Genomic DNA, 19,157 nt, shown 5'->3' with positions numbered 1-19,157 from the left:
AGCTGTGAATGCTGTTCCAGGTGCTGGGTACGTGGTGGGGTGTGTGAGGTTCCCTCCTCTCTACTGCAGAGATCAGCAGCGAGTAGACAAAGAAAATAGCATCTAACTGCTGCTTGTGGTGAGTTTTTTTTTTTTTTTTTTTTTTTTTGAGACAGAGTCTCGCTCTTGTTACCTAGGCTGGAGTGCAATGGCGTGTGATCTTGGCTCACGGCAACCTCTGCTTCCGGGTTCAAGGCATCCTCCTGCCTCAGTCTCCCGAGTAGCTGGGACTACAGGCACCTGCCACCACGCCTGGGTAATTTTGTATTTTTAGTAGAGACGGGGTTTCACTATCTTAGTTAGGCTGGTCTTGAACTCCCGACCTCATGATCCACCCGCCTCAGCCTCCCAAAGTGCTGGGATGACAGGCGTGAGCCACCATGTCTGGCCTTTTTTTTTTTTTTTTTTGAGATGGTCTTGCTCTCATTGCCCAGGCTGGAGTGCAATGGTGCAATCTTGGCTCACTGCAACTTCTGCTGCCGGGTTCAAGCGATCCTCCTGCCTCAGCCTCCCGAGTAGCTGGGATTACATGTGTGCACCACCACGCCCGGCTAATTTTGTATTTTTAGTAGAGACGGGGTTTCACTATCTTAGTTAGGCTGGTCTTGAACTCCTGACCTCATGATCTGCCCGCCTCAGCCTCCCAAAGTGCTGGGATGACAGGCATGAGCTACCGCACCTGGCCTATTTTTTTTTTTTTTTTGAGACAGAGTCTTGCTCTTACTGTCTAGGCTGGAGTGCAGTGGGCGAACTCGGCTCACTGCAACCTCTGCTCCCGGGTTGAAGCAATCCTCCTGCCTCAGCCTCCCGAGTAGCTGGGATTACAGGCATGTGCCACCACGCCTGGGTAATTTTGTATTTTTAGTAGAGACCGGGTTTCACTATCTTAGTCAGGCTGGTCTCGAGCTTCTGACCTCAGGTGATCCATCCGTCTCAGCCTCTTAAAGTGCTGGGATGACAGGCGTGAGCCAGCGCATCTGGCCTTGCCTTTTTTTTTTTTTTTTTGAGATGGAGTCTTGCTCTTATTGCCCAGGCTAGAGTGCAGTGGGTGAACTTGGCTCACTGCAACCTCTGCCTCCCGGGTTCAAGTGATCCTCCTGCCTCAGCCTCCGGAGTAGCTGGAATTACAGGCACCCGCCACCACGCCTGGCTAATTTTGTATTTTTAGTAGAGATGGGGTTTCACTATGTTAGTCAGGCTGGTCTCGAACTCCTGACCTCAGGTGATCCACCTGCCTCGGCCTCCCAAAGTGCTGGGATTCCAGGCGTGAGCCACCATACCTGGCCCCTTCAGTATTTTTAAAATATCATTACCCCTTCAAAGACAGCTCCAGGAGCAGCCAAAGTTGGTACCCGTGTTTTCCCCCATCTCAACACGCTGTGAGTTCATTTCTCCAAAAGAACTCATCACAAGCAGGCCACGTGCGGTGGCTCACACCAGTCATCCCAGCACTTTGGGAGGCCAAGGCGGGTGGATCATCTGAGGTCAAGAGTTCGAGACCAGCCTGGCCAACAAGGTGCAACCCGCCTCTCTGCTAAAAATACAAAAAATTAGCTGGGCCTGGTGGCGGGCGCCTGTAGTCCCAGCTACTCGGGAGGCGGAGACGGGAGAATGGCATGAACCCGGGAGGCGGAGCTTGCAGTGAGCCGAGATCGTGCCACTGCACTCCAGCCTGGGCGACAGAGCGAGACTCCGTCTCCAAAAAAAAAAAAAGTGCTGAAAAGAAGCAAGAAGGAGGAGCTGGCTGTGCGCAGGGAAAAGCAATGCAGGAAGAAGGATCAGCGTGTGCAAAGACTCTGAGCTGGGAAAAACCTCTGTGTATTCCGAGAACCAAGACAGGGAGGCAGGCTTAGGGTGGAGAGGAGGATGGCAAGGTGGAGGGTTGAAGGGTTGCCCAGCAGCCTGCAGGGCTGATTGGGAGCTCAGATATTCCATGACAAGGACAAAGGGAAGGGGTCTGTATGCAGCTGTGTCTCCGCTCTCTTTCTTGCTCAGAGCATGGAGACCTCGAGTCCAGCTTCCTTTGCATGCTTAGGGGCCTCTCTGGGTGATGGAGCCCTCCTGAGTGGTAGGTTGGGAGAACCACAGAATTAACCGCACCCTCCAGAGTCTCTCTCAACCAAGAGCTGTCGACGGTGGGTGCATAAATACCTGGGAGGGGCCGGGTGCGGTGGTTCACGCCTGTCATCCCAGCACTTTGGGAGGACAAGGCGGGTGGATCACCTGAGGTCAAGAGTTCGAGACCAGCCTGGCCAACATGGTGCAACCCTCTCTCTGCTAAAAATACAAAAAATTAGCTGGGTGTGGTGGTGGGAGCCTGTAATCCCAGCTACTCGAGAGGCTGAGGCAGGAGAATCGCTTGAACCCGGGAGGCGGAGGTTGCAGTGAGCCGAGATCGTGCCATTGCACTCCAGCCTGGGTGAGAGAAAGAAACTGTCTAAAATAAATGAATAAAGGAATAAATAAATAAATAAATAAATAAATAAATAAATAAATAGAAAATAAAAGAAAAAGATTAAAAAATAGAAGACATTCTAGAATCAAACCCCCTAAGTTCTAGATCTTGCCACCAAATGATCATGAGCTCCAGAAAACAGGGAAAACACCTCTGGGGCTTATGTCTTTCCCGCGTGCATCCGATGAGCCTTAGGTGACCGCTGGGGACGGTACTGAGGGTTCCGGGCAGATGAAAGCCACATCTGCATGCAGAGAAAACTCCAGTGGGGTCAGAGGTGGTGCCGCTAGCAGGTGCACCCTCTCAGAGGCTGCAGCATCGTGTTTAGAAGCCACGCGGGGGGCGGGAGGGCAGGTGTGTCTCATCGCACACGTGTGAACGGAGTGCAGGGGGCCCCTCTTCTCCTGAGCCCCCAAAGGCACGAGCCGGTGGGTCTCGGGAGTTGTGGGGCGATTCCTGGAGGGGGCTCTGTGCAAAGTGTTGTCATATCAGCCAGGAAAACACCCCCTTGCCACAGCGTCAAGTCAACCCAATCTCGTCTGAAAGGCTTGGATGGAGGTGGCGGGGGTCTCTGGCTTCCAACGCTGGAGCGGTGGCCGCAGGGCTGGTCTTCACTGTCATCATGATGTCACCATCGTCCTCACGTTGGGTGTCTCCCTGGATTCTCAGCTCTCCAGGGAGGCGGTGACGGCCCATCCCACCAGGTGCCCACGGAGGCAGGGTCCCCGGGATGCAGGCTTGACCTCAGAGGGAAACCCACCTGAGCCACTCTAGGGGGAGGGGACACCAGGACCCCCCAAAGGCCTGGTCGGCTGAGGTCATGGTTTATCCCGGGGTTGGGGGAGGGGACACCAGGACCCCCCAAAGGCCGGTCGGCTGAGGTCATGGTTTATCCCGGGGTTGGGGGAGGGGACACCAGGACCCCCCAAAGGCCTGGTTGGCTGAGGTCATGGTTTATCCCGGGGTTGGAGCAGAACGGGCCGTGGAGGATGGAGAACGGGCCGTGGAGGATGGGCTCAGGGAGTGTTTGTTCACGGCGTGAATTCACACGGAATCTTCCTCCTTCCCTTCCTTCCTTCTGTCCCTCCTTCCTTCCTTCCCCCTCCCCACCGCCCTCCCTCCCTCTGTCCCTCTCTTCCTCCCTCCTTCCTTCCTTCTTTCCTCCCTCCTTCTTTCTTTCCTTGTTTCCTTCCTTTATTCCTTCCTTCCTCCCTCCTTCCTTCTTTCCTTCCTCGCTTCCTCCCTCCCTCCTTCCTTCCTTCTTTCGTCCCTCCCTTCTTCCCTTCCTTCCTTTCCTCCTTCTCTCCCTCCCTCCCTCCCTTCTTTCCCTCCTTCCTTTCTTCATTCCTCCCTCACTCCCTTCCTCCTTCCCTTCTTCCCTTCCTTTCTTCCTTCTTTCCTCCCTCCCTCCCTCCTTTCCTTCCCTCCTTCCTTCCAATTTCCTCCCTCCCTCCCTCCTTCCCTCCCTGCCTTTCTTCCTTCCTTTCTTCCTGGACAGCCTGGCATCTGCACCGTGTCCTGGCTGAGCCTCCTGCCAGCTCTGTGGCCTCGTTGGGGGGGGGGGCGTGTCTCACCATCTTTGCACCTCAGCTTCCCCATCTGTGAGGCAGGGATGGCAGCAGGCATCCCTCGAGGTCACCCCTCCAGCATTTGTTTACAGCTTTCTCACATGAACTTAGATCCATGGAAAAGCGTCACCCTGACTCGTCAACCTGCAAAAACGGCCCAGGACAGAGAGGGGGGCCCTTGGGATGGTGGCAGCCGGGACCCGAGGCTGTTGTCCGGTCGTAGAGCCTTAGAGGCTGTTGGCGGTGTAGACGCAGGTCCCAGGCTGCAAGCTGCCTCTCTCCTCTGCCTCATGCTCTTCTTTTCTATTTATTTATTTTTAAGACAGGGTCTCACTCTGTCACCCAGGCTGGAGTGCAGTGGTGCGATCTTGGCTCACCGCAGCCTCCAACTCTTGGGCTCAAGCCGTCCTCCCGCCTCAGCCTCCCGAGCAGCGGAGACCACAGGCATGTGCCCGGCTAATTTTCTGATGTTTTGTAGAGATGACGTCTTTGCTACCTTGCCCAGGCTGGTGTTGAACTCCTGGGCTCAAGGCCTCCTCTCGCCCTGGTCTCCCAAAGTGCTGGGATTAGAGGTGTGAGCCACCGCGTCTGGCCAACATGTCTTTTGGGGGGGACATAATTCTCAACCAAATTGCCTCTGTCTCTCCTTCTCACTCTCTCTCTCTCCACACACACACACACACACACACACACACACACACACACACACACACAGCTTGTATGTATATATGCATTTATATAGGTGTAGAGGTATTTGTGCATATAGAGATATATATGATCTAGATGTATATTTAACCCATTAGAAGATGATTTTCATGGCTGATATTTCACTGAATATCTCTCCTTCTCTCTCTGTCTCTCCACAGACACCTTGTATGTATATACGCATTTATGCAGGTGTGGAGGTGTTTGTGCATATATAGCTATATATGATATATACGTATATTTAAACCATTAGAACATGATTTCCATTGCTAATATTTCAGTGAATATCTCTTTTCTATCTCTCTCTCACTCCACACACACACACACAGACACACACACACCTTGTATGTATTATATGCATTTATATAGCTGTAGAGGTATTTGTGCATATAGAGATATATATGATCTAGATGTATATTTAAACCATTAGAGGATGATTTTCATGACTGGCATTTCACTGAATATCTCTCCTTCTCTATCTCTCCACAGACACCTTGTATGTATATATGCATTTATACAGGTGTGGAGGTGTTTGTGCTTATATAGCTATATATGATATATACGTATATGTAAACAATTAGAAGATGATTTTCATTGCTAATATTTCAGTGAATATCTCTTTTCTCTCTCCCTATCTCTCGCTCTCTACACACACACACACACACACACACAGCTTGTATGTATATATGCATTTATATAGGTGTAGAGGTATTTGTGCATATATAGATATATGATAAATATGTATATTTAAACCATCAGAAAATGATTTTGATGGCTGATATTTCAGTAAATATTTCTCCTCTTGCCCTCTGTCCACACACACACAGCTTGTATGTATATATGCATTTATATAGGTGTAGAGGTATTTGTGCATATAGAAATATGTATGATCTAGATGTATATTTAAACCATTAGAAGATGATTTTCGTGGCTGATATTTCAGTAAATATTTCTCCTCTCTCCCTCTGTCCACACACACATACCTTGAATGTATATACGCATTTATATAGGTGTAGAGGTATTTGTGCATATAGAAATATATATGATCTAGATGTCTGTTTAAACCATTAGAAGATGATTTTCATGCTGATAGTACTTCAGTGAAATATCTCTTAAAAATAATGATCGCACACTTCCCTCATGAAAAGCAATGGTTCCCTAAACACAGACTGTCTGGTCCATCTCGGAGTTTCCACAGTCGTGACTCACATGCAAGCAACGTACAACTATCGCAGGGGTGGGGTCCTTCCCTCCCAGACAGGCTCATGAGGAGGCCGTGCAAAGCCTCAGAGCACTGGAACCAGGACGGCCACTCCAGTGACATAAAAGGCACACAGGTGACAGTACGGCCACCGCAGTGACAGGACGGCCACCCCAGAGACAGCACGGAGACCCCAGAGACAGGACAAAGACTCCAGAGACAGGACGGACACCCCAGAGACAGGACGGACACCCCAGAGACAGGACGGTCACCCCAGAGACAGGACGGAGACTACAGAGACAGGACGGACACCCCAGAGACAGGACGGAGACTACAGAGACAGGACGGACACCCCAGAGACAGGACGGAGACTCCAGACACAGGACGGACACCCCAGAGACAAGACGGAGACCCCAGAGACAGCACGGACACCCCAGAGACAGTATGGCCACCGCAGAGACAGGACGGACACCCCAGAGACAGCACGCACACCCCAGAGACAGGACGGACATCCCAGAGACAGGACGGATACCTCAGAGACAGGACGGACACCCCAGAGACAGCAAGGACACCCCAGAGACAGGACGGACACCCCAGAGACAGCACGGACACCCCAGAGACAGGACGGACACACCAGAGACAGGATGGACACCCCAGAGACAGCACGGACACCCCAGAGACAGGACGGAGACTCCAGAGACAGGACAGACACCCCAGAGACAGCACGCACACCCCAGAGACAGGATGGACATCCCAGAGACAGGACGGACACCCCAGAGACAGGACGGACACCCCAGAGACAGCACGGTCACCCCAGAGACAGGACGGACACCCCAGAGACAGCACGGACACCCCAGAGACAGTATGGCCACCGCAGAGACAGGACGGACACCCCAGAGACAGCACGCACACCCCAGAGACAGGACGGACATCCCAGAGACAGGACGGACACCTCAGAGACAGGACGGACACCCCAGAGACAGCACGAAGACCCCAGAGACAGGACGGACACCCCAGAGACAGGATGGAGACTCCAGAGACAGGACGGACACCCCAGAGACAGCATGCACACCCCAGAGACAGGACGGCCACCCCAGAGACAGCATGGAGACCCCAGAGACAGGACGGACACCCCAGAGACAGGACGGACACCCCAGAGACAGGACGGAGACTCCAGACACAGGACGGACACCCCAGAGACAGGACGGAGACCCCAGAGACAGGACGGACACCCCAGAGACAGGACGGTCTCCCCAGAGATAGGACGGACACCCCAGAGACAGGACGGACACCCCAGAGACAGCACGGTCACCCCAGAGACAGGACGGACACCCCAGAGACAGCACGGTCACCCCAGAGACAGGACGGACACCCCAGAGACAGCACGGACACCCCAGAGACAGTATGGCCACCGCAGAGACAGGACGGACACCCCAGAGACAGCACGCACACCCCAGAGACAGGACGGACATCCCAGAGACAGGACGGACACCTCAGAGACAGGACGGACACCCCAGAGACAGCACGAAGACCCCAGAGACAGGACGGACACCCCAGAGACAGGATGGAGACTCCAGAGACAGGACGGACACCCCAGAGACAGCATGCACACCCCAGAGACAGGACGGCCACCCCAGAGACAGCATGGAGACCCCAGAGACAGGACGGACACCCCAGAGACAGGACGGACACCCCAGAGACAGGACGGAGACTCCAGACACAGGACGGACACCCCAGAGACAGGACGGAGACCCCAGAGACAGGACGGACACCCCAGAGACAGGACGGTCTCCCCAGAGATAGGACGGACACCCCAGAGACAGGACGGACACCCCAGAGACAGCACGGTCACCCCAGAGACAGGACGGACACCCCAGAGACAGCACGGACACCCCAGAGACAGTATGGCCACCGCAGAGACAGGACGGACACCCCAGAGACAGCACGCACACCCCAGAGACAGGACGGACACCCCAGAGACAGGACGGAGACCCCAGAGACAGGACGGAGACTCCAGAGACAGCACGGACACCCCGGAGACAGGACGGACACCCCGGAGACAGGACGGACACCCCGGAGACAGGACGGACACACCGGAGACAGGACGCACAGCCCAGAGACAGGACAGAGATCCCCAGAGACAGGACGGACACCCCAGAGACAGGACGGAGACCCCAGAGACAGGACGGAGACCCCAGAGACAGCACGGACACCCCAGAGACAGGACGGACACCCCAGAGACAGGACGGACACCCCAGAGACAGCACGGACACCCCAGAGACAGGACGGAGACCCCAGAGACAGGACGGAGGCCCCAGAGACAGCACGGACGCCCCAGAGACAGGACGGAGACCCCAGAGACAGGACAGAGATCCCAGAGACAGGACGGACACCTCAGAGACAGGACGGACACCCCAGAGACAGCACGGACAGCCCAGAGACAGGACGGAGACCCCCAGAGACAGGACGGACACCCCAGAGACAGGACAGCCGCTCCAGCCCTGCGTTTTTCATCACATATTTTCTCTTCGGCCACACGATGGCAGTGGCACCTACGGAAACGGTGGACCTTTGTCGGACCCTTTGCTGAGTTTTGAAACACGTCACTGCCTTCACCCTTGTGGGTCCCTAGGCTGCGAACCCCGGGACCCCCTTGCCGCCTCGTGGGCCGGCGCTCAGGTCTTTAAATTCATCCCAAACCGGGATCAAGCCCCTTCCCTCCACCGGCTCCCAGCGCCGTGCCGTTCAGACCCTGTAACCGGCTACTTCAGAACCGACGTCGTGAAACCTTTGCTCGACTGTGTTTCTGACGCTCCCCTCACAAAACAGAAGCTGTCGGGAGTGAGCAATCATCTAGCCCAGGAGATGAAAATCAGCCACGTTTCACTTTGCACTGTCTCCTCATCCCCCCTATTCTCTGCCACATTTCCAAGATTCCAAGGAAGGAAGCCGCTTCTCGGACCCGGGTCTCAAGCTGTGCGGAAAAGGCCAAGGACACATTTCCGTGTCTGTAGACGCAGCAGGCGGCCGCCACGGCCTCTTGGGCAAAAGACTCCCATTCCCGGCTTTGCCTGCCGACACCCCTCCTCACACGGGCTCTGGAGGTCTGTTGGGGTTTTCATCAAAAAGTTTATTTTTTTTGTGGTTTGTTTTTTCTAGACAGGGTCTCATTCTGTCATCCGGGCTGGAGCACAGGGGGAATGATCTCAGCTCAGGGCAGCCTCCGGCTCCTGGCCTCAAGTGATCCTCCTGCCTCAGCCTCCCAAGTAGCCGGGACCACAGGCACCTGCCACCTCACCCAACTCATTTTTTTTGTATTTTTTTGTATTTTTTTGTACAGACGGGGTTTCTCCACGTTGCCTGGGCTGGTCTTGAACTCCTAACCTCAGGTGATCCACCCGCCTCAGCTTCCCGAGTAGCCAGGACCACAGGCACCTGCCACCACACCCAACTCATTTTTTTTTGTATTTTTTTGTAGAGACAGGGTTTCACCTTGTTGGCCAGGCTGGTCTCAAACTCCTGACCTCGTGATCTGCATGCCTCAGCCTCCCAAAGTGTTAGGATTACAGGCATCAGCCACTGTGCCTGGCCGTGTGAAATCCTGTTTTTAAAGACAGGCGATGGTTGTTTTTGCAGGCAGTGCCTCACACGACACAGGAGCAAACTCTCGCCAACCTGCATTGACAGCACAGCTGTCACCCTCACCCAGGGGTTAAGGGGTCGGCTTCTGCCTTGGGCTCAGGACCCTGGAGGTGGAGTCTGGGGTGTTGGGTGGAGTGTCGGAATTGGTGTGGTGGGTGGAGTCTGGTTGTTGGGGTTGTGGGTGGGGTCTGGGGTGTTGGGGTGGTGGGTAGAGTCTGGGTGTTGGGGTGGCGGGTGGACTCTGGGTGTTGGGGTGTTGGGTAGAGTCTGGGTGTTGGGTGGTGGGTGGACTCTGGCTGTTGGGGTATTGGGTGGAGCCTGGCTGTTGGGTAGAGTCTGGGCGTTGAGGTGTTGAGTAGAGTCTGGAGTGTTGCAGTGGTGAGTGGACTCTGGGCGTTGGGGTGTTGGGTGGAGCCTGGCTGTTGGGTGGTAGGTGGATGCTGGGTGTTGAGGTGTTGGGTAGAGTCTGGAGTGTTGCAGTGGTGAGTGGACTCTGGGTGTTGGGGGGTTGGGTGGACTCTGGGTGTTGGGTGGTGGGTGGAGTCTGGGTGTTGGGTGGAGTCTGGGTGTTGAGGTGTTGGGTAGAGTCTGGAGTGTTGCAGTGGTGAGTGGACTCTGGGTGTTGGGGTGTTGGGTGGAGCCTGGCTGTTGGGTGGTAGGTGGAGGCTGGGTGTTGGGTGGAGTCTGGGTGTCGGGATGGTGAGTGGACTCTGGGTGTTGGGTGCTGGGTGGACTCTGGGCTCTTGGGGTGGCAGGTGGAGTTGAGGGCTGATGGGGAGGACACATCTCTCTGTGGAGCCCAGCGTCTCAGTGCCCACTGCAAGGGGCATGTGAGCCTGAATGCTAGACGCTTCCATGGACCTGGGGAATGTCATCCTGGGGGTGCTCTGTACGGGGGATTCACATTGGAGTCGGGGGACCCAGGGTTCCCCTCTCGCGAGTGAGCAGAGAACCACCTTCTCTGAGGCTCAGAGGCACAAGACCAAGATTACACGTACTTAGCTCAAGTCTCAGCTGACTGAGGGACCCCGTCCTCAGTGTGGGTCTTCATTGGCCGCAAAGGACCCAACCAATGCAGAATGTGCACCACATTGGGTGGGAGGCAAAGAGAGACACCTCAAATCTTCAGCTCTCTACCCGGCTCCATCCTTTGGTTTAAGACCCAGGGGTGAGTGAAGGAAAATGGTTGTTCTTCCTTCTAGCCCTATTCACAATATCGAAGATGTGGAATCCATCTAGGGGCCCATCAACCATGGACAAGACAAAGAAAACGTGGCTGATGTTGTAAAACTGAAGCTCCAAGCCGAGGGCGTCTCCATGTGTGAGATTCAGACGGGCCTTTAACTCTTGTTGTGCGAGGGTGCGATACTGGTGAAGTCTAATGTTCCATTTTTTACGTCCCTTAAGTGGAGGGAGCTGTGGTTTCATGGGCTCATAGAGATGCATAACTAATTATGTAAAAATGGAACATTCCCCAAGACCACAGAAGGTGGGGCAACCAGAATTCCACTGCTTTAAATGTGCCATATGAAAAAAAATCACTTTGGGTCGGGCGCGGTGGCTCATGTCTGTCATCCCAGCACTTTGGCAGGTTGAGGCAGGTGGATCACCTGAGGTCAGGAGTTCGAGACCAGCCTGGCCAACATGGTGAAATCCTGTCTCTACTAAAAATACAAAAAAAAAAAAAGAAAAAAAAAATTAGCCAGGCGTGGTGGCATTACACTTCCTCTCTCACTCTGCGGCCCAGGCTGGAGTGAAATGCCACAATCTCAGCTCACTGCAACCTCCGCCTCCCGGGTTCAAGTGATTCTCCTGCCTCAGCCTCCCAAGTAGCTGGGATTACAGGCACGTGCCACCACCCCGGTTAATTTTTGTATTTTTAATAGAGACGGGGTTTCATCATGTTGCCCAGGCTGGTCTTGAACTCCCAACCTCAGGTGATCTGCCCGATTTGGCCTCCCAAAGTACTAGAATTACAGCCGTGAGCCACAGTGCCTGGCCTAATTTCCCATCTTTTATTCAGACAGCCAACAGATCTTTTTTTTTTTTTTTTTGAGACGGAGTCTCGTTCTGTCACCAGGCTGGATGCAGTGGTGTGGTCTCGGCTCACTGCAAGCTCCGCCTCCCGGGTTCACACCATTCTCCTGCCTCAGCCTCTCCAGTAGCTGGGACTACAGGTGCCCGCCACCACGCCTGGATACTTTTTTGTATTTTTAGTAGAGACGGGGTTTCACCGCGTTAGCCAGGATGGTCTCGATCTCCTGACCTTGTGATCCACCTGCCTTGGCCTCCCAAAGTGCTGGGATGACAGGCGTAAGCCACCGCGCCCGGCCCAACAGCTCTTTAAGTGGCTTGATTATGACCCTTGCACACTGGCACCTGTCTTTGGGATGTTGGCATGGGCGTGGACCCATGGATTAGTCAAGCACCAACAGGGGCTCAGAAGGAAGGAGAGAATCTATATGGGAGGCTGGCACATGGCAAGGGATGATTCCTTCATTGCTGCAAAGGCAATGAAGAAGGAAGAAGGAGGCAATGAACAAAGGAAGAAAGAAAGGAGGGAAGGGAGGGAGGGAGGGAACAAAGGAAGAAAGGAAGGAAGGAGGGATGGAAGGAAGGAAGGGGAAGGAGGAAGGGAGGGAAGGACGAAAGGAAGGAAGGAGGGAAGGAAGGAAGGAAGGGGAAGGAGGGAGGGAGGGAAGGACAAAATGAAGGAAGGAGGGATGGAAGGAAGGAAGGAAGGAAGGAAGGAAGGAAAGGAGGGATGGAAGGAAGGAAGGGGAAGGAGGAAGGGAGGGAAGGACGAAAGGAAGGAGGGAAGGAAGGAAGGAAGGGGAAGGAGGGAGGGAGGGAAGGATGAAAGGAAGGAAGGAAGGGGAAGGAGGGAGGGAGGGAAGGACAAAATGAAGGAAGGAGGGACGGAAGGAAGGAAGGGAAAGGAGGGAAGGATGAAAGGAAGGAAGGAAGGAGGGATGGAAGGAAGGAAGGAAGGAAGGAAGGAAAGGAGGGAAGCTTCCCTCCATTCTTCCATTGTAGCAGCAGCATACACTGCCCAGCCCGGGCTGCGTTTCCAGACTCTCTGTGACCTGGTGTGGCTGTGAGTCTTACTCAGTGTGCTTGAGGCGAAATGTCACCAGCTGCCCGCCGACCTGGGATGTCACCTTGGGCCATTCTGTTTTCTCCCGTTCACCGGTCAAGACACTGAAACTTGGGAGCTTTTGGCAGCCGAGCTGCATGAAGGGACTTTAAGAGACGAGGAGACGGACCCCGTGGAAACCTCTCCCAACTGGCGATTAGTGAGGGGGACAGAGGCGACGGCAGAGGCGGTTTCATTGTGTGCTTTGAGACGGCCGTTTTGAGGTGGGGAGGCAGCCGCGATGGGAGTTGGGTTTGTCAATGGCATTTTTTTCTTTTTTCTTTTTTATTATTATACTTTAAGATTTAGGGTACATGTGCACAACGTGCAGGTTAGTTACATATGTATACATGTGCCATGTTGGTGTGCTGCACCCACTAACTCGTCATTTACATTGGGTGTATCTCCTAAAGCTATCCCTCCCCCCTCCCCCAGGAAACAACAGGTGCTGGAGAGGATGTGGAGAAATAGGAACACTTTTACACTGTTGGTGGGAGTGTAAACTAGTTCAACCATTGTGGAAGTCAGTGTGGTGATTCTTCAGGGATCTAGAACTAGAAATACCCTTTGACCCAGCCATCCCATTACTGAGTATATACCCAAAGGAATATAAATCATGCTGCTATAAAGACACATGCACACGTATGTTTATTGCGGCACTATTCACAATAACAAAGACTTGGAACCAACCCAAATGTCCAACAACGATAGACTGGATTAAGAAAATGTGGCACATATACACCATGGAATACTATGCAGCCATCAAAAAGGATGAGTTCATGTCCTTTGTAGGGATGTGGATGAAACTGGAAATCATCATTCTCAGTAAACTATAGCAAGGACTAAAAACCAAACACTGCATGTTCTCACTCATAGGTGGGAATTGAACAATGAGAACACATGGACACAGTGTGGGGAACATCACACATCGGGGCCTGTTGTGGGGTGGGGTGGAGGGAGGACGGATAGCATTAGGAGATATACCTAATGCTATACCAACATGGCACATGTATACGTATATAACAAACCTGCACGTTGTGCACATGGACCCTAAAACTTAAAGTATAATAATGATAATAATAAAAAAACTGACCAGGATTTCCCCTCAGAAGGGCCCTTTCCCTGAGGGTCTTCGCTCCCCGAGGCGGACCCTACAGTGATCCGTGTGGGGGTTCCTGGGCGGCGGTCGTCCCCTCCCAGGTCTCCTGGCACTGATCTCACCTGCGGGGGCCTCTCTGGCCTGGCTCTTTGATGTGCAGAGATGGCGAAGAAGAAAATAACTTTAAAAATGGTGAGAAGCTGTCATTGAAGTTAACATAAAAGAGGATGACGCGGGGTGTTAATTGGTCTGTCTCTGGCATAATTTGGGCCCGGGAGACGGGGTCCCTGGGCCCCTCGCCCGAGAGCGGAGACTCACATCTTTAATTCAGCAATCTTTGTATTAATTACCTCTGGATAGGTACGCTTTGATTGGGAGCGCTTTCTTATAAAATCACAGCGTATCGTCTGCCTTAAGATAAATAGATGAGAGTTGAGCTGGGGAAAGAAAAAAAAAAAAGAGTTCATTCGACTCTGAATATCAAATTCAGGATAAAACACCACTGATTCTCAGTCATTCTCAGTGGGGGAAGGAGCTTCTATTCTTGACCCAGCCCACGACACGGGCCGTGGCTGTCAGCGCTGTGAGAGGCACCTGGGTCTCCCCGAGCTGAGGACGGATGAGATTTGTACCTACGGGTTTGTATCCGGTCCTGGGAGGTGCCTCCTTGCCAGTGAAGGACCAGAACTCACGGCCGGCCATGGGTGCCTGGCGCCGGGATGGGCAGGAGCTGTGGCCCCAGGTCCCGGGTGTGGGTGAGGCCCCAGGAAAGGGGAAAATTCACTGGGAAAATGGAGAAGTGAGCAAAGAGGAGGGGAGGGGTCCTGCAGGTGGAGGGGGTGGGAAAAGACAGGGGTGTCCCGGGGACCCGTCCAGACTGCAGGATGGTGTGAGCCCGGGAGGTGGACGCGGTGGTGAGCTGTGATTGCACCACCGCACTCCAGCCTGGGTGACAGGGCAAGACCCTGTCTCTCTCTCTCTCTTTTTTTGTTTTTGGAGATAGAGTCTCGCTCTGTCACCCAGGCTGGAGTGCAGTGGCGCGATCTCGGCTCACTGCAACCTCCGCCTCCCAGGTTCAAGCGATTCTCCTGCCTCAGCCTCCTGAGTAGCTGGGATTACAGGAACCTGCCACCACGCCTGGCTAATTTTTATATTTTTAGTAGAGACGGGGTTTCACCATGTCGGTCAGGCTGGTCTCGAACTCCTGACCTCAGGCGATCCGCCCGCCTCGGCCTCCCAAAGTGCTGGGATGACAGACGTGAGCCACCGCACCCGGCCAAGAGTTTTATTTTTGAGACAGAGTCTCGCTCTGTCACCCAGGCTGGAGTGCAGTGGTACGATCTCGGCTCCCTGCAACCTCCGCCTCCTGGGTTCAAGCAATTCTCCTGCTTCAGCCTCCCGAGTAGCTGGGATTACAGGCACCTGCCAGCACGCCTGGGTGATTTTGTATTTTTAGTAGAGACGGGGTTTCTCCATGTTGGTCAGGCTGGTCTTGAACTCATGAGCTCAGGGGATCTGCCCACCTCAGCCCCCCAAAGTGCTGGGATGACAGGTGTGAGCCACTGTGCCCGGCCAGGAATAAGTTTTTATTACGCTCAAAATCCCCTAAAAACTAGGCACCAGGGGAGGATGAACTGGCTCAGAGAGAAAGAGAGAGAGAGACAGAGACAGAGAGAGAAAGAGACAAAGAGAGAGGCAGAGAGACAGAGACAAAGAGAAAGAGAGAGAGAGACAAAGAGATACAGAGAGAGAGAGACAGAGAGAGACACAGACAGAGAGACAAAGAGAGATGAAGAGACAGAGAAAGAGACACAGAGAGAGGCAGAGACAGAGAAAGAGAGACAGGCAGAGACAGAGAGATACAAAGATGGAGAGACAGAGAGAGACAGAGGGACAGAGAGATACAGATACAGAGAGAGACAGAGACACAGAGACAGACAGAGACGTAGAGACACAGAAAGACAGAGACAAAGACGGAGAGACAGAGACAGAGAGATACAGAGAGACAGAGATAGAGACAGAGAGAGACACACACAGAGACAAAGAGAGAGACAGAGAGAGAGACAGAGACAGAGAGACAGAGAGATACACACAGAGAGACAGAGACAGAGAGACACAGAGAGAGACAGAGAGACACAGAGAGAAACAGAGACAGAGAAACAGAGACAGACAGAGACAGAGAGAGACAGAGACAGACAAAGAGAGAGATGGAGAGAGAGACAGAGAGACACAGAGAGAGGCAGAGACAGAGAGACAGAGAGATACAGAGAGACAGAGACACAGACAGAGACAGGGAAGGAAGGGAGGGAGGGAGGGAGGAAGGAAATGAAACCAAAGAAAGGAAAGAAAAAACCCCGAAGAGTCACAATCAATATACGTCCTGCACAAATTCCTCCAGTTTCCGGGAGGTTCCTACAGCTCCCCCCGGCCCGCCACTCCCCGCCACCCCCCACCCAGTCCCAGAGCTGCCTCCTTCAACACCCCGACGTGCTTCATTTACCATGAGGCCCACGGCGGCTTTCGGAATGCGGCAACTTTTTAGAAAAAAGTTTGCAGCCCGTCGTTTCCGGCATTTGTCTTTTTTTTTTTTTTAAGGGGGTAAAAAAAGATAAAGCAACACGGAACAGCACACTCCTCCCAGCCTTCCTTCTTCTGACACCGTTTTCCTTTAGAAGATCTCAAACTACAAGTCAGGACATGACACGGGGAGCGTCCCAGGCACACGCGGCCTCTGCTGTTTGATTTCTGACGTGAGTCTATAGGTGAAGCTGACAGGTTTCAGATGGAAGAGGCAGGGCAGATGCCTTTCAAGAGAGGCGCGTTATCTGGGTCAATCTATCAAGGGTGCGTCCTGGGAGACGACGGGCCGCCTTTGTAGAACGCCACGGCACGGGGGCTCCCACGCTGGGCGCACACCCCGGCTGGCTGACAGGCGGCCCCCGTTTCACCGTGATCACGAATAAAAGCCAGTTCCCTGCAGGTTACGGGGCTGCTGTGTTTTGACATTGACCTTAATACATAATTTAACCACAAAGCATACGAGGTACGTGCAACCTGATGAGGAAAGACCACAGCACTGGCAGGTAACGTGATGTTGAATCAGAAATGATATTTGTTCCTGATCGTGCAGACGTGGGGGCCTCTGCCGAAGAGGCGGAGAGGGGAGGAGGGGGAGGAGGAGGCCGCGGTTGTGTCTGTCCCAGGGCTGTCGAGGAGAAGTCGGTCTGGGGTCCTGGATGAGGAGCAGAGCTCAGGGGCTGTTACGTTTCCTGGGACACCGATGGGCTTGGAGAGCCTCACTGTGCACACGTGTGGCCTGTTTTTTTTTTTTTTTTTTTTTTTTTTTGGGATGGAGTCTCGCTCTGTCGCCCAGGCTGGAGTGCAGTGGCGCGATCTCGGCTCCCTGCAACCTCCACCTCCCGGGTTCACGCCATTCTCCTGCCTCAGCCTCCTGAGTAGCTGGGACTACAGGCACCTGCCACCACGCCCGGCTAATTTTTTGTATTTTTAGTAGAGACGGGGGTTTCACCATGTTGGCCAGGATGGTCTCGAACTCCTGACCTCGTGATCCGCCCGCCTCGGCCTCCCAAAGTGCGGGGATGACAGGCGTGAGACACCGCGCCCGGCTATGTGGCCTGTTTGCTGGGACGGAGCCGCTGGCATCCTGGCGGCAGCTTCAAAATACAGTCACAGTCTCAGGGGAGCAAAAGCACCCGGTCCCCATCACTGTTCCCCCAGAAAGGGAGCAGCAGGGGGTTCCCGCGGCTGGCCAGGAAGCTGGGGACAAAAGGTGGCGTACCTGAGCACCTGCATTCCCGCAGTGACGGACAGGTCGACACGAGCAGCTTTGCTTCTTCCCTGGCCAGCTTGGTCAAGCTTCCTGCCTCTGGTGCCTGGAATGCAGAGTCCTGGGTATGCAACAGGCATTGCCTGGGTGGGCTGGCGTTTTTGTTTTGTTTTGTTTTTTTGAGACAGAGTCTCACTCTGTTGCCCAGGCTGGAGTGCAATGGCGTGATCTCAGCTCACTGCAACCTCCGCCTCCTGGATCCATGTCATTCTCCTGCCTCAGCCTCCGGAATAGCTGGGATTACAAGCACCTGCCACCACGCCGGGCTAATTTTGTATTTTTAGTAGAGACGGGGTTTCACCGTGTTGGCCAGGCTGGTCTCGAACTCCTGACCTCAGGTGATCCGCCCACCTCGGCCTCCCAAAGTGCTGGGAGGGTTGGTGTTTTTAGGAGCTTCACACACACTCCAGAGCTGGTGTTGGAGGAGGGTGCAGAGACCCCAGGAGGTACCCTGGAATGGAGCCCAATAGGAAGACCCAGGATCTAGGGCAGCAGGTTCAAGCCTGCTCAGCTGGGAAGACCGTTTCCTTCAGGAGTGTGGCGGGTTCCACAAGGCGGGTTGGAGACATGCACCTGCCCAGGCTGGGCCACTCAGGGTTCACGCCGGGGCACTGAGTATTTTGGGGGTGCAATGAACTCTGCACAACGCACCAGGGTGGGGGCGGAGATGAATCAAAGAAGACAGCTGTTTGTGTGTGAGCTTCCCTGGCCTGTGCACACAGAGACAGACATACACACCCACACACACACACGGGCGCACACAGACGCCTGTACACATACATTCACACCCACACACACATATGCATTCATACTCACCTACACACACATCTGTACACACACATTCACACCCACACACAGACATACATTCATACCCACACACACACACCTGCACACACACACACAGGTGCACACACACACGCCTGTACACATAGATTCACACCCACACACATACACATTCATACACACCCGCACACACACAGGTGCACACACACACCTGTACACATACATTCACACCCACAAACATACACAGCTATATACACACACACATTCATACACACACACATACACAGGCCCATGCACGGACACCTGTACACATACACTCACACCCACACACAGACATACACATCTGTATGGCAAACATTCATACACACACAGATACACAGCCGCACACACACAGGTGCACACACACACCTGTACACACACTCGCACCCACACACAGACATATACACACAGACATTCATACACACCTGCACAGACACACACATACACAGTCTCACGCACGCACACCTGTACACACACACTCACACCCACACACAGACATACACATCTGTGTGGCAAACATTGACCCCTTCCTCAGGCTGCTGCTGCTGCTGCAAATGTTACTCAGCGACCTGGAGGCCTCATAAACCACGCGTCCGGCCTCGGCTGATTCCACAAGGCTTCGTGGAGCTACCTGTGCAGGGGG

This window comes from Gorilla gorilla, chromosome 18 (assembly GCF_029281585.2).
Source record: "Gorilla gorilla gorilla isolate KB3781 chromosome 18, NHGRI_mGorGor1-v2.1_pri, whole genome shotgun sequence".
Classification (NCBI taxonomy): Eukaryota; Metazoa; Chordata; class Mammalia; order Primates; family Hominidae; genus Gorilla; species Gorilla gorilla.
Note: the sequence above shows the minus strand (reverse complement) of the source record.